Source organism: Pollicipes pollicipes, unplaced genomic scaffold, assembly GCF_011947565.3.
Source record: "Pollicipes pollicipes isolate AB1234 unplaced genomic scaffold, Ppol_2.1 Scaffold_5724;HRSCAF=6776_pilon_pilon_pilon, whole genome shotgun sequence".
Classification (NCBI taxonomy): Eukaryota; Metazoa; Arthropoda; class Thecostraca; order Pollicipedomorpha; family Pollicipedidae; genus Pollicipes; species Pollicipes pollicipes.
Genome location: NW_023596746.1, coordinates 30,997,291 through 31,010,399, shown reverse-complemented (window position 1 = coordinate 31,010,399; position 13,109 = coordinate 30,997,291).

Genomic DNA, 13,109 nt, shown 5'->3' with positions numbered 1-13,109 from the left:
ACTTGTGTCCGGTGACTGAATAAGTTGCAATGTGTATGGGCTGTCTGGACTTCGTACATAGATAAGTGGTCAGAGCAATTACGTACACTGTTAATGTCAATCAGTGTCTAACGTGCTATATTGAATGATGGTGAGGCCACAGCTGAATCAGATTTAATCTTGAGCATGTACATAACATGATTCTTTATCATATCAACACTGATTTTTAAGTTACAATTGATTCAACTGAAATATATCAGCCATATACGAAAAAGCCATTGACAAGTTCGCAATGTAGCGTACCATACATTTGAGTGCATGGGTAATGATTAGCTGGCAGTCTTAGCCAATATTGCATTACGTGGAAGATTCACGAGCTTGCCAGTCAAGCATAAGGGGAGATGGTTTTATCAGTATGTGCACGTTTAGCTTGAAACCAACAGACATTTGTATTGCTAATATGCAACTTTCATGTAAGACAATAACATACTGTAAGTGAATGCATACCATGGTGCCATTCTGGAGATTCGCAGGAGGCACATCTGCTTCTCTGGCAGGCTAATGAAAGCTAGTCAAGGGAATGAAACTCGAATATATATTGATCTTAAGGGAAAATACATGACTTAAAGAAGATAGGCAAGTAAAAAAACAATTTGACAATATAACTCATTAACAATTGGAAAATATTTATAATAATAATGGTATGAAATAACATATTGATCTTACGGGAAAATACATGACTTAAAAAAGATAGGCAAATGGAAAAAAATAATTAAAGCAGTGTGCAGAAAAAACCTTTGCATGCTGAAAGCGCACTGTGAGCTATTTGGTAATTCTCAACGCCCGTTGTTAACCAATGCCTGCCTTTGTAAAATTTCAAGAACTGGGCTGAGCCCAAAATAATTAGGTTTTGCTTTAAACAGCACTGTTTGCGAATTTCATTATACACAGTGGCACATTTCACAAATTTATGGACAAGGATACGGTCATATGCTTTGAAGCAGACCACTTCTACCTTAAGCAACTTTTGCATCATTTTATTGTCTCAGCTGCACGTTATAGTTCTTATCTGAGGAGTTAAGCAAAACATATATTAATAAACGCATAATATTTTATGAGTTCCAGCATGTCAGAGCAATCAAAGTATTAAATCCCTACGTTATTTCCACGCCTTTAGCCTCTCACGTGTACACATCTAGCTTCCACAAGGGCACATCCCACAATGGCCAACTGCGGCTGCAGCCCATTCCACCGACGCTACATAAGGCCTCACAATAAGTATCTAACCATTACAGTCCAAACAAAGAAGATATACAGCTGAGCATTTGTTCAGATCACGGTAATGTCGAACTCTAATCTTTCAAGACTTCCATGCTAATTGACACTCAGGGTGCTGAGTCTTCGACCACGGACCTCAAGGACTTTCTTGCTTATAGAACAGTAAATTTTACGCATTGACGTCTTTACTATAAGGGGAGCGCTGGCCGTTATTGTTCTGTAACAAGCCATTCTTTTCCAGTCGTCGGTGAAGCGAAGGCATCTGTCTTCAAAAAGCAACGGCCTGTGATTAAAACGATCAGATTGTCCAATCACGATTTCCCGTGAAGTTTAACTTTGTTTCGGATGCGTCATTTATTGCACCCATACGTATATTTTCCTTCCCGCGTATTGTTGCCATTTCCTTCCTAGAGCAGTTGTGTTCGCATCCGTACAGGGCATACAGTAATCGATACCATCGATGTGAAAAAACAATTTTTTTTGAACTTTGATTGCTGGAAGCCTCGTTTGAACTCCCCTTTGCTACTAATAGAAAAAGCTTGGTCGAAATACCTGCAGGTGTGTCTTTTTGAAAACCGAAAAGACTAGGCACGCTGCCTTTAATTGAGCCGACAGCTTGCGCCGTACATGGTGTGCACTTAAGACGCGAGCGTGGGCGCACACTGTCATGCGGCAGTGTGGCAGCAGCCGCGCCCATAAAACTGGTTACAATTCTAACACTCCTTCATTGAAAAATGCTTGCCCGGGGATCTCAGCCACACCGGTTCTTCTCAGCTTTCTAGGCCCGTACACACATGGATTTCCGGGATCGACAAATGCAACTTCGTGACGCGCCATTTTTAAGATCGCTGCGCAGCAAACTAATGTAATGTGAAGTTTTACAAGGTTGTGTAAAGGATTTCTCGACTACCATGCACATTTCACCGTGCGCAATTGAAAATGAACGTCTTTCCGCGCTTCGCCCCTGTCTCTACTCACCTTCCAAGCAGGAGCACGCCCAGTATGCGGCCGCTCTTCTGATACCCAGATAGCCAAGAGCTCCATGAACAAATTTAATGTCGCTGCCAGTGAAATACAGCGAATTGATAAAATACCCACTTCTTTTGCGTTGCCACAGACTGTTGCCAAAACTATTGCGCGAGCACTGCCCGTAGTCAGTGATCGATACAGGCGTCATATATATATATATATATATATATATATATATATATATATATATATATATATATATCAAGCAAACATCAACTCTCTTCTGCTCTGTGTGAGTGGCAACCCATAACTTCAGCGGCCTTAAGCATTTCTTTTTCGCCATCAAAACGTGTTCTAAGAGATGTCTGCATACCCAAATGTCTGTATGTAATACTTAAAGTAGAGTCTACGTTAGGTGACTCGAAAAAAACAAAGAAGTTTAACTTGCGGCCCATGGCCTGCGGGCTACGCCTCTCTCAGTCCAGCCCGGCCCGGCCTCGACGCGCTCGCCCCGGCCGCCTCGAGGGCCGGGCATGGACCGCGGGTGACGCTCCGCCACCCCACCGCGACGTCGGCCCCGATCCAGCCGCTCTCGCGAGCCGACAGCAGGGTGTTACGTCAGGCGCAGGGGCGACTCCGAGGCCGCGCCTCACACACACACAATGAGGTGACTTTGACCCGCGGTCGGCGCCTCCGGCGGAGTTGTGACGCCTCACATTCCGGCGGTTGCATCACGTCTGCCGCGGCGTGCAGGCCGCGCGCCACCCGAGGCTCGCTGCAGGAGATACGAGCTCGCCGCTGTCGTGTCGCTGCCCTCGCGCCGCGGCTGTCAAGTGATGCAATTGGAGGACGGCCCGGCGATACGGTAAATAGGGCGGCGACCCGACAGCAGAACTCCATTTGCGGTTGGAGGCCGTCATGATCCAGGAGATGTTACCGATGAAGCTGACGCTGTCCGTTGAATCGCCAACGCACGCCGTCATGAGCTTACGTAACAGAAATACGATATAGAAATTATGGAATAATGGTGAAGATGAGAACACAGAGGCGATACATTGGAAGCAAAAAGTCCGCAATGGTAGCGATTTTTGCCTATGGGGCTCAGTTCCCGACTATGACTTATGTTCGATCAACCATGAACAATATTCTTGGCTACAATTCAAAACTATGGCGGATGATTGCCCCAGGCTATAAAAACGAACGCAGTACACCGGACACGAAACAAAATTTAAAAAGAAACGGTTCTGGCTATAGTCTCAGTTGGAACTGAGACCATGCGTGCTGAGGTGGTTTCCTTGATTTTAGAGAAGCCTCAGTCTGTCACTTCACCTGTATAAGGCACCTGCCTTGATTGTCTGGGGCTGTTATGCCCTACGTCCGTCTTTGGTTCGGCGTTGGATTTTTGGTTTTTCCTTCAACGAATGAGGGCATTTTAGGCACAAACGAACTCGTTTGAAAATACACCGAAAGCCATGACACTTCATTTCTAACCTTGCGACGTTCGGGTGCAGCCGACAACTTTTATCTTCACAGCAAAGCAGTTGTCACATCCACTTCTTGTAACCGGCCACTCTAAGAGGTGTGGAATCTTCGAGTGGCAGCAAACTTGGAGCATACTTCGAGTGGCAGCAAACTTGGAGCACACTTCGAGTGGCAGCAAACTTGGAACACACTTCGAGTGGCAGCAAACTTGGAGCACACTTCGAGTGGCAGCAAGCTTGGAACACACTTCGAGTGGCAGCAAACTTGGAACACGCTTCGAGTGGCAATATATTTGGAGCACACTTCGAGTGGCAACAAACTTCAGAGAGCACAGCGAACTTTTCTGAACTGAGAAAATTTAGCAAAAGGTATCATTTCAGCACTGCTTCGCCTTTCTTTGGCTTTAGTTCGGACGAGATGTGCTCCGAACTCACCACCCTTGTCTGCACTGTTGGCTTTTGTTTGTTCTTGTTTCCACTTTAACACTGATTTTTATCACAGGCAATTAACTGACGAATGACGGTGTTACGAATGCATGACTTTAACTGGCATATTCTAAATAACACTTCGAATGCCAGCCTGCCTCATTTCGTACAATGATATATAAAACTAGTATTTGTATGGTAAGTCTATCATAATCTCTTATGTAGTCCCAACATCTATGTCTATTTCGATTTCAAAGCGGTCCCCAGCTGATCTCCAAACTCATGCACCGTAGACGGCAGACGCCAATGGCCGCGAGCACTTGCGAAATGGGTGGAATGGAGCGCCCAACTAATAACTCGCCTCACGCCCCAGAAACGTTCACATGAAACGCCGGCCAGAGCCTCACGCCCCAGAAACGTTCACATGAAACGCCGGCCAGAGCCTCACGCCCCAGAAACGTTCACATGAAACGCCGGCCAGAGCCTCACGCCCCAGAAACGTTCACATGAAACGCCGGCCAGAGCTGATGACGACCATGTTAGTTTTGCAGTACCGCTAGCAACTCCACTCCAGCGCCGGGATAACACGACAAGGCCCGCCGGGACCGGGCCGGAGGGCTGGGGGTGGGGAGGGGTCGGTGCTGGAGGGTCGGTGGCGGCAGGTCCATCCACACCGGTCACCATCCGTGATACGGTAAACTCGAAGGATGTCCATGGCCGTGAACGCAGGAGGTGGGCGGAGGCGTCCGGATTCGGTGCCAGACTTTCTGAGGATTTCTGCGGTCCTACTCAGCGCGGTCGATGGCGTTCGATGGGAGCAGTCCACCTTTGTATGGAGTTTTGAACTGAAATAGCCGTTTTAAGATCACACGGAGCAGTTCACAGCCCTGCCCTGCATAATACCTAATTCGCTCTTGGTTTTTTAGCAACGCACCCGCGAAAATGTGCAGACTTTTTGAGGATAATATTTCAAGGTCACCCAGGTATCCATGGCGCCATAACAAATTCATTCAAATCCTGCTATTTCATTGGCCATGCGGTGATCAAGGTCAATATAAATGTAACTGTCGAGTCGTTCACATCCTGCGTTGGTGATCACGGTTTCCACATATAACGGCCGCTAATTAGCTTTAAATCAATGTTGTGCAAGGTACGATGACGTTATCAAACAATGACGTACTGAGGAGCATATTCGCTAAACAGGAAAGTTGTATTGTCTAGAACAGTCTTTTCCACCTAAAAATATGCCGACAGATATGAGTGAGCTTATGTCATCATATCCGATGTTTGCTACAATATCTTAATGTAGGACATTCGCTCAACCATTTAGAACCGAGCGTTCTAGATAGATCAAAACGCATGCTGGAGACGCGGGCCGATTCACATAACGGTACAAACTCGGCGCCGACCTCCGAATTCCGCAGACCCCAGCCGGGCACGTGACGCTGACGCCGACCAGTAATCAGATCTGCTCTGGTGTCGGGTGACTGGTCTGTTCTATGGGCGTCTGCTGCGGCGCGACGCATGTCGCGGCCTCGGCGCCTGAACGGAAGCCGCTGCATAGCGGACGCACGCGGCACGGGCCGGTCTGCACGGCGACGGGCGGCCACGAGGGGCGGCCACGGGGGGCGGCCACGTCTGCACTTTGGAACGCCTTTCATCCACCGCGCCTGGGCGGGTTAATTCATTGCTGCATGTGCGGAGACGTTGATTCTAGAGACGAATGGTTTGTTTCATCATGGAGCTTGTGCTTTTTCAGAAGCGCACACGGCCGTGCTGGTTCGCTGTAACCCAGTCCCCTGCGTGAATCATAGTGAGGAATAGACTAGACGGCTAGCTTGCTAATCAAAGCTAGTGAAGTTGTGTATTGTGTACAACATTGTACGGGAAAAAGCACTACTAAGCCTAAATGCACGCTTCATGAGACGTGCGCATGCCACGCTTCACGACACATCCGCATCCCTTGTAATCTGAAAACCGTGCAAGACGTGCGCGCTAACTTACATGTACCGCTTGCCTGGCGCATGAACCCTCCACCTAAATATGTTCAAAAGATGCAGTGCGTAAGATACCGGTGTTCACACGCGTCACATCAAACCAGTGAGAGCGGTGTCTCAGATCCGAGGCCGCGGCTACGGCCGCAGCGTGGCGCCACCTGGCTCACATGCGGCCTGATTCGACGGGGCGATACAGATACAGATGCAGGGCGATACAGATATCTGAACGAGCATCAGACATGATATCGGTGATGTGAACTATCTCATATGTTGCGATACGCAACAGGCCGATAGGAGGGAGGGCTTGGTGAAGATACTACAAATTTTGTCACATTCGACTTTGATGTAATTACTCGAACCTGCAGGGCCTGAATCAATGCAGGCATGCAGATCTTGGACAACTGAAGCAAGCTGACTGGCGCGCGGGCAGTAGGTGACTGCATGTGTAGGCGTGGCCATATATAACATATGTAGCTTTATAACCCGGCTTTCCCAGTGCACATGTGGCGGTACCTTTTTGTCACAAGCATTGCGCTTCAGTCCACTTCCAATGAATTTGTGAAACCATATGCAGTCTGTATGCGTCGCTGGCGCCCTTTCACAAGTACCCACATTTTCGGCTGAATATAATCTCTGTCCTTACCAGAGGCACACCAGGACGTGAATGCCTGTGGCTGTTAACGCCGATTAATTTACAATTTTCTTAACTAGATAATTTAAACTTGTGCGTTGCCTGAATAATGTCACCACGACAAGCTGCACATCATGTTTCTGTTTGCGCAAAAGCACATTGTGAGCACAGATGGTTTTCAGAAGGAAATCTTGTCACGGTGATTACGCTAATTTTGACAGTCAACAACGTCATCTTGAAATCCCTCCACGAATGTCGTCCCCCATCCATGGTCTAGGCCCATGCTCATGTAGCCCAACATTCCTCACTTTGATGACTGGATCGTTCTTAAGGCTCGAAGACCCATTCTGATATCTTGATAGTCTGATTCGTTACTCATGAACTCGAAAAATGGATATGTTCCCCTTTCTGCTAGCGCCGAGCATTGTCAAAACATACTGAACTACGATCCTGTTTCGCCGCCACAGCCATCGAGAGGGCCTTGCGCTCTCCAGCAGGGCCCTGCAGCCTCCAGCAGGGCCCTGCAGCCCCCAGTAGGGCTCTGCGGCCTCCACCAGGGGTCTACACAGCCTCTAGGGTAGTCTGACCGCCATGATTTCCTTCGGTACGCGGCTGGGGATGCACACACTGTTCCATGACACCACCTGATGCAATGACGTAATCGTGCTCTGAATTTTCCCATAAGTCAGTGAGCAGGTAACAGGTGGCAGTTGTTGCCTAAGCTCCTCCCCGGGGGCTTCGTCGGTAGACACACACGTCAGCCGTGGCTATTTGCTCTAGAGCGATGGTGCTGACGCCGAGCGAGATTGTCAGATGATAGGTGCTTTGGTCGAATATTGGCGAATTTAGTTCATCAGAGGGTAGCCTATACAGATGATCTATGCAAATACATTTTTTTCAGTGTTCCCGCCATAGATATTTCATACGATAAGATCGGAAACGGCCATGCCCAGATTGTGCTTGACGAAGAGGAGCGATGTACATCGCACTAAACCAAACTCACATTTATGAGCGGCCGGGGCTGGTCAAACGCGGAAGGGGGGGGGGGGGGGGGAGTGGGGAGGGACGCTTCGATGCCTTCAGCATTGCTGTTTCTAAGCCCTTGCTTCGAATTCGGAAGCCAATCTCACCCTGTGATTGGTCAGGGGAAATGGTGTCTGTCACAGTTTGAAACCCCGTGAAACCCAGGTTGCCGTGGCGTTTAACCCCGCGGCATCGGGAAAACGCTTACTTGACGCCGCGTTTTGTTTCGGCTGGTCGTGCGCGAAATGCCAGCGTCATATCATAAGAGATCTGATTGATTTAAAACGTACAATTTTGGATGACCTGAAAGTTGACGCTGACAAAGATCAATGGAACTCAGCTGTCGCTCTCCATGTCGCTTACTTTTTTGAAGTGCTCATTTGTTTTGACGGCATATCCGGCGCAGTGATGTGATGCTGTTTCATGGCCGTTCAAAACAAAACTAGGGAGGTAAGACTTAGAATGAAGCACTCAAAGTGTACACAAGCATCTGGTTTCTGCCAACATCTGCTATAAGTGCTGACTGATACATGAGTTGAGCGATGAGATATTGTTTCCCCGATGTTATTTATGGGAGTGCTGTAGGAATTATTACGGCGTTAGTGATCTGGTCACTGCCTGGTGTCAGGCATGATTTGTGGTTGGGTATTTGATGTAATAGGATGTGGTAAAATATGACAAACGACTAAACGCCATTTAAGCTGTCTTGGTAGTCAAATATTGTTTCCAAATATACTGAGTATTGTAAAAAGAAAGACCTGTTCACCGCACGCAAGTAACGGCCCGTGTGACACGGGGTGAGATGGTGCTGACTCCGGACCTGCCTGGCTTTGTGCCCAGAGTTGGGCATCGTCCCAATCGTCAACGCTGCTACAATCCCGGAGCCGCCGCGCCTGTCCGCAGCTACGACCCGAGCTACGGACGTCCTGTGCGTCACAGAAGGTCGGCCACCCAGCTTCATGCTCCTGGCGCTGGCCAACGCGCCGGACGACGTGGGCGTCCGGCTCGCCCCACGCGGCGAGAACTCCTAACCCTGGGACGCGGCCCTGTCGCTGACCCACCGCCGACGGCCTGCAGGACCTGTTCTTCGATCCCGAAGTGTTGTCATCCTGGTGCCGGCGCCAACAGGAGGTACCATAGACCGAACTGCCGACCGGGCCCGCCAACACTCTCGCCGTGTTTCGTCTACTCGCTGGTTACATTGCTGCTGGTGCGATCCGTGAGATCCAACAAGAATCCAAGACACGGCCTTCATTAGACAGAGAGATCCAGCAAGAATCAAGATCCAGCTTGCATTGTGCCGCTAGATCCAGCAAGAGCAAATGCTTAGCCAATAATACGGCCAGAGATCCCACATGAACCCAGAGCCAGCCTGGAATATAATGAGGATCTCGCAACAACCAAGGCGCAGCATAAAGTCAAAGACACGAAGAACCAGGATCTCACCTGGAAGCATCGTAAGAAACCATTACGTATTCACGTGATGAGCTTACGTTATGCACTATGCGCATATAAATATAAAAGAACATATGAAGATAGCGTTGATCTCAGATATCATTTCAATGACAAAATGGTGACAAATAGTGGGCCGAGGTGCCACTTGGCGAATGAACCGACTTCTGTTTCACAGCTATAACAACGGATTGACCTTTACTAACGGATTAGCCTTTACGGCATCACGAAGTGGTGTTGGAATCTGGTGGTGGAACTGGAAGAGTGAAGGCAGATCTGTTTTTCGTGTTGCTGCAACTGTTCATCTGTCCGGAGGACATATTTCGCAAATATTTAAATCCTGAAAGATCAGATCCCCTAAAAAAGTTAGAAAAGCTTTCGCCCGGTTCTAATCTTTGAACTGCATGAACCGATTTTGAAAAGCATTCAGAAACTTTATCTTAAGATGGTCGTTCCTTGCGCAAACGGCGCCCGCCACCTGACGTTAATTACAGTGACCAATGCCGCTTGGTTTTGCGGAAACTGCAACCCAGGCCATCGCTGTCCTTGCTCCCGATATTGTGGGCGCGCAAGCTCAAACAATTTGATGTTATTTGTTTCACTAGTCGAGTCTACAAAAGGATGGACATTCTCAGGCAAACATGGGATGGACCTGTGCGTTTTTTTAAACTCATTTCGACACACTCTGGTCAACACCAATGAGGGTTCTTATTTCTTTCCGGGAAGAGGATGCCTTGTGTAGAACACTACGGGGCACAGCATTGCTCCCGGTCAAGGGCTGGAAGGATCATTCTGTCCCACCGCAGTGTGTCTTCCGACTGTCATTCTGGGCAACGCAGAGGCGGGATCTCCTAGCCGATCACAAGGCCATTAGAGGAATGCATCACATCACTTTGGTCCGCTTCCTGACGCGGGAGGCCTTTTGACTCGCGCAGTTGACCCCGGGTCGACGCAGGAACCTTCATTGACGCAAGCCACATCCCTCATCGCCGCAGGTGGTCTAATAATTGGCACATATACTCCAGCTCGGCTGTTCGGTCTCCTTACTGTTATTTGAGGGGCCCTTCCTTGTAGGCCGGACCCCTGGATAAGACTAATCGCCGTACTCAGTGTGCTCTTTAGGTTCTCAGAGCCTCTCCGAGCACTGTGTTTGGCCGACTCGGGGCCCTTTGCCAACAGGGCCCCTGTTAGGTTGTTAGGCGCTGTGGGGCGCTGACAGACGATGCGGCCGGGTCCAATATAAATCGCTGGCTCCGACTATGTTTCTGTTTGGGAAATTGGCCGCCAGGCCTATGCCGCAACGGAGCTTACTGTGTGTTACTGGTGGTGTCTGACCAACATATAGGCCCTTATGGGCCCCTGATCAGCGCGTAGAGCCCTCCGGCTGGCATCGGAGTGCCCGCCCTTTGTGCCGGGGCCCCTGAATGCGATCTCCGAGCAGCCTGTCAGGCATCTCAGGTCCTCAAATCTGACCCTTAGTCGTAGGTCCCGAGGGCCCCTTCGGACCCCTTGCAACCTAAAGAGGAGGGGGGGGGGGGGCACATCGCTCATGTGCCCCCTGCCTGCGCTACTGCTTCAGATGCGTACCTACCAACGCAGTGTAACTTATAGTTTCACCTGCGAAGAATCAAATTCCAAAGGCATAAACCGGCGCGCATGAAACACTGCCTCACCGTAAGGACAAGAGTTTTCAACGTCATTTCCTACAAATACCGGTTTGTGTCACAACAGGAACATATCAGGTTGAGAAATGAGTTATAAGTGGGGCCGAATTCCGCGTATATTGTTTATAGATGATTGCCTTCATGCCGAAGTGCCATGCCTAAGCAGATGAAATTTATTAGAGGACGTGATGGACAGCCGTCTTATGACGTCATTACCTTTGGTTGTTGACAAACGTAGGACTGCAGATAAACCGCACAATGTTGTGTCTAATTCCATGCAATAATTGGTAACATAGCACAACTTCAATGCATTTGCAAATAACAGATGGCGAGCACTGTACACTGCCTGTCAGACTACCAGTTCATCGCCATGCAGTCTTGCCTGCATTCTAGGGATCTACCTTACGAACATGGAATCCCCATCACTTCCCGGTTCACCTTAGTTTAGTCCAGTTTGCGAGTCTACACCACTTTACAGTTGATGCCCCTCTTTCGATTGCATACGTCTGCTAATCATTTAACATGGGTATTCCGATAAAGTAGTAAAATACACATAATACACACACACACACACACACACACATACACACACACACACACACACACAATATATATTATATATATATATATATATATATGTATTATATAGATATATATATATATTATTATATATATATCATATATAATAATATTAGATGACATATGCACATATGACTTCCATAGCCAGTAGATTATGTGGTTTACGCATTCTTGGATTGATGTCATTGGAGAGCGATATTAATTTATGAATGGCAATAAGTTATGTTAATTTATGTTTACAAATTGATGTTCCTACAACCAGTAGATTAAAAACGATTAAGCAGCCGAGCTCGCAACCATGATCACATGATCTACATGTTCAATGGAAACATATATGGCTATATGATCAGATGGAATAATTGTTCCAAGAACTATCATCCTCTTCTGGTAGAGCACAATAACCCGATGGTCCCATACATAGACCATAACACGAGAATAGAGCAATAGTTGGAACATGTATTCTATCCATGATACTTCGTCTCAATCCTTTCACAGAAGTATAAGAAAGGTTAAAGCTATGTGGCAGCATTCTACCGTAGCCGTTGTGATAGTGAAAAAGCACACAAATATTGCGTAGCCACATGTTTTGGGGCTATATATTTCGCGCGAATCGTATGATAAACATAAGAACAATTGACATCGGTAAATGCCACAAATATTGGTCTCATAACAGAATATGTTCGAACATATCGCCTCAGATGCTTGGAGCGTTCATCACGTCATTATTAAGAATGATGAAATGAGTCAATTGCCTGATTACACGGCCGCTTTTATGAACGAGTAAGACGCGCTTCCATACACTCAGACAATAGAGGCACGTCGGATACGCCTCCTGCGCGCGACTGCTTGCGTCATACCTGCTGACGCGTGCGTCACACTTTTTTGTCGGCAATCGACCAATGCCACGTAGTGGATTGAATCCTGGCGAGGACTATGAGGCCGGAGGAAACCCAACATGTCACAGACATCCAGCTTGTTCCGTTTTCCTCCGTCGTTTAACAGTCTTGTCGAAGGCCTCTGACAACTACAGGGCACTCCGCTACGTTGTGTTAAAAAGGAGCATCTATTTACGAAATCAGACATCAGCTCGCTGGCCTTTTTCCGACCTAGAAGCCATATGTCTGGCGCTTCACTATCCTGCCTATCATCATAGGCGCCCTGACAGTGCTAGAGAATGTCACTGCCACTTATAATGGGAATTTGTACTGGAACATTTTTACAACCGTTGGTGGCCCTGGCTAACCGCTTACGCATGCCTGTAACAGGCATTTGCGCAACTGAGTGCCACGTGAGGTCAACGAACCGACGAGGAACGAAGCCAAATAGACTTTGCCTCGTGGACAGTAATATCGACGCTGGTATCAATTCGGTTTTCAAACGGAGGAAGTATATTGTTACAAACGATACGCATTAATTTGCTGAGGTACATGCACAGGATTACTGTTCTGTTTAGTTATTCGAAATCTGAAATCCAAACGCCACTGTGGAAAGAAAACTGTTTGGCACACAGTTTTTACATCTGCAGAAGCCTGGTGAATTCATAACTTTTGGTTCCTTGGGTTGACGTACACTTAAGCTAAAAACTCCTCATACGGCGCAGTTGCACTTTAAGGTAATATAGAGAATCCTG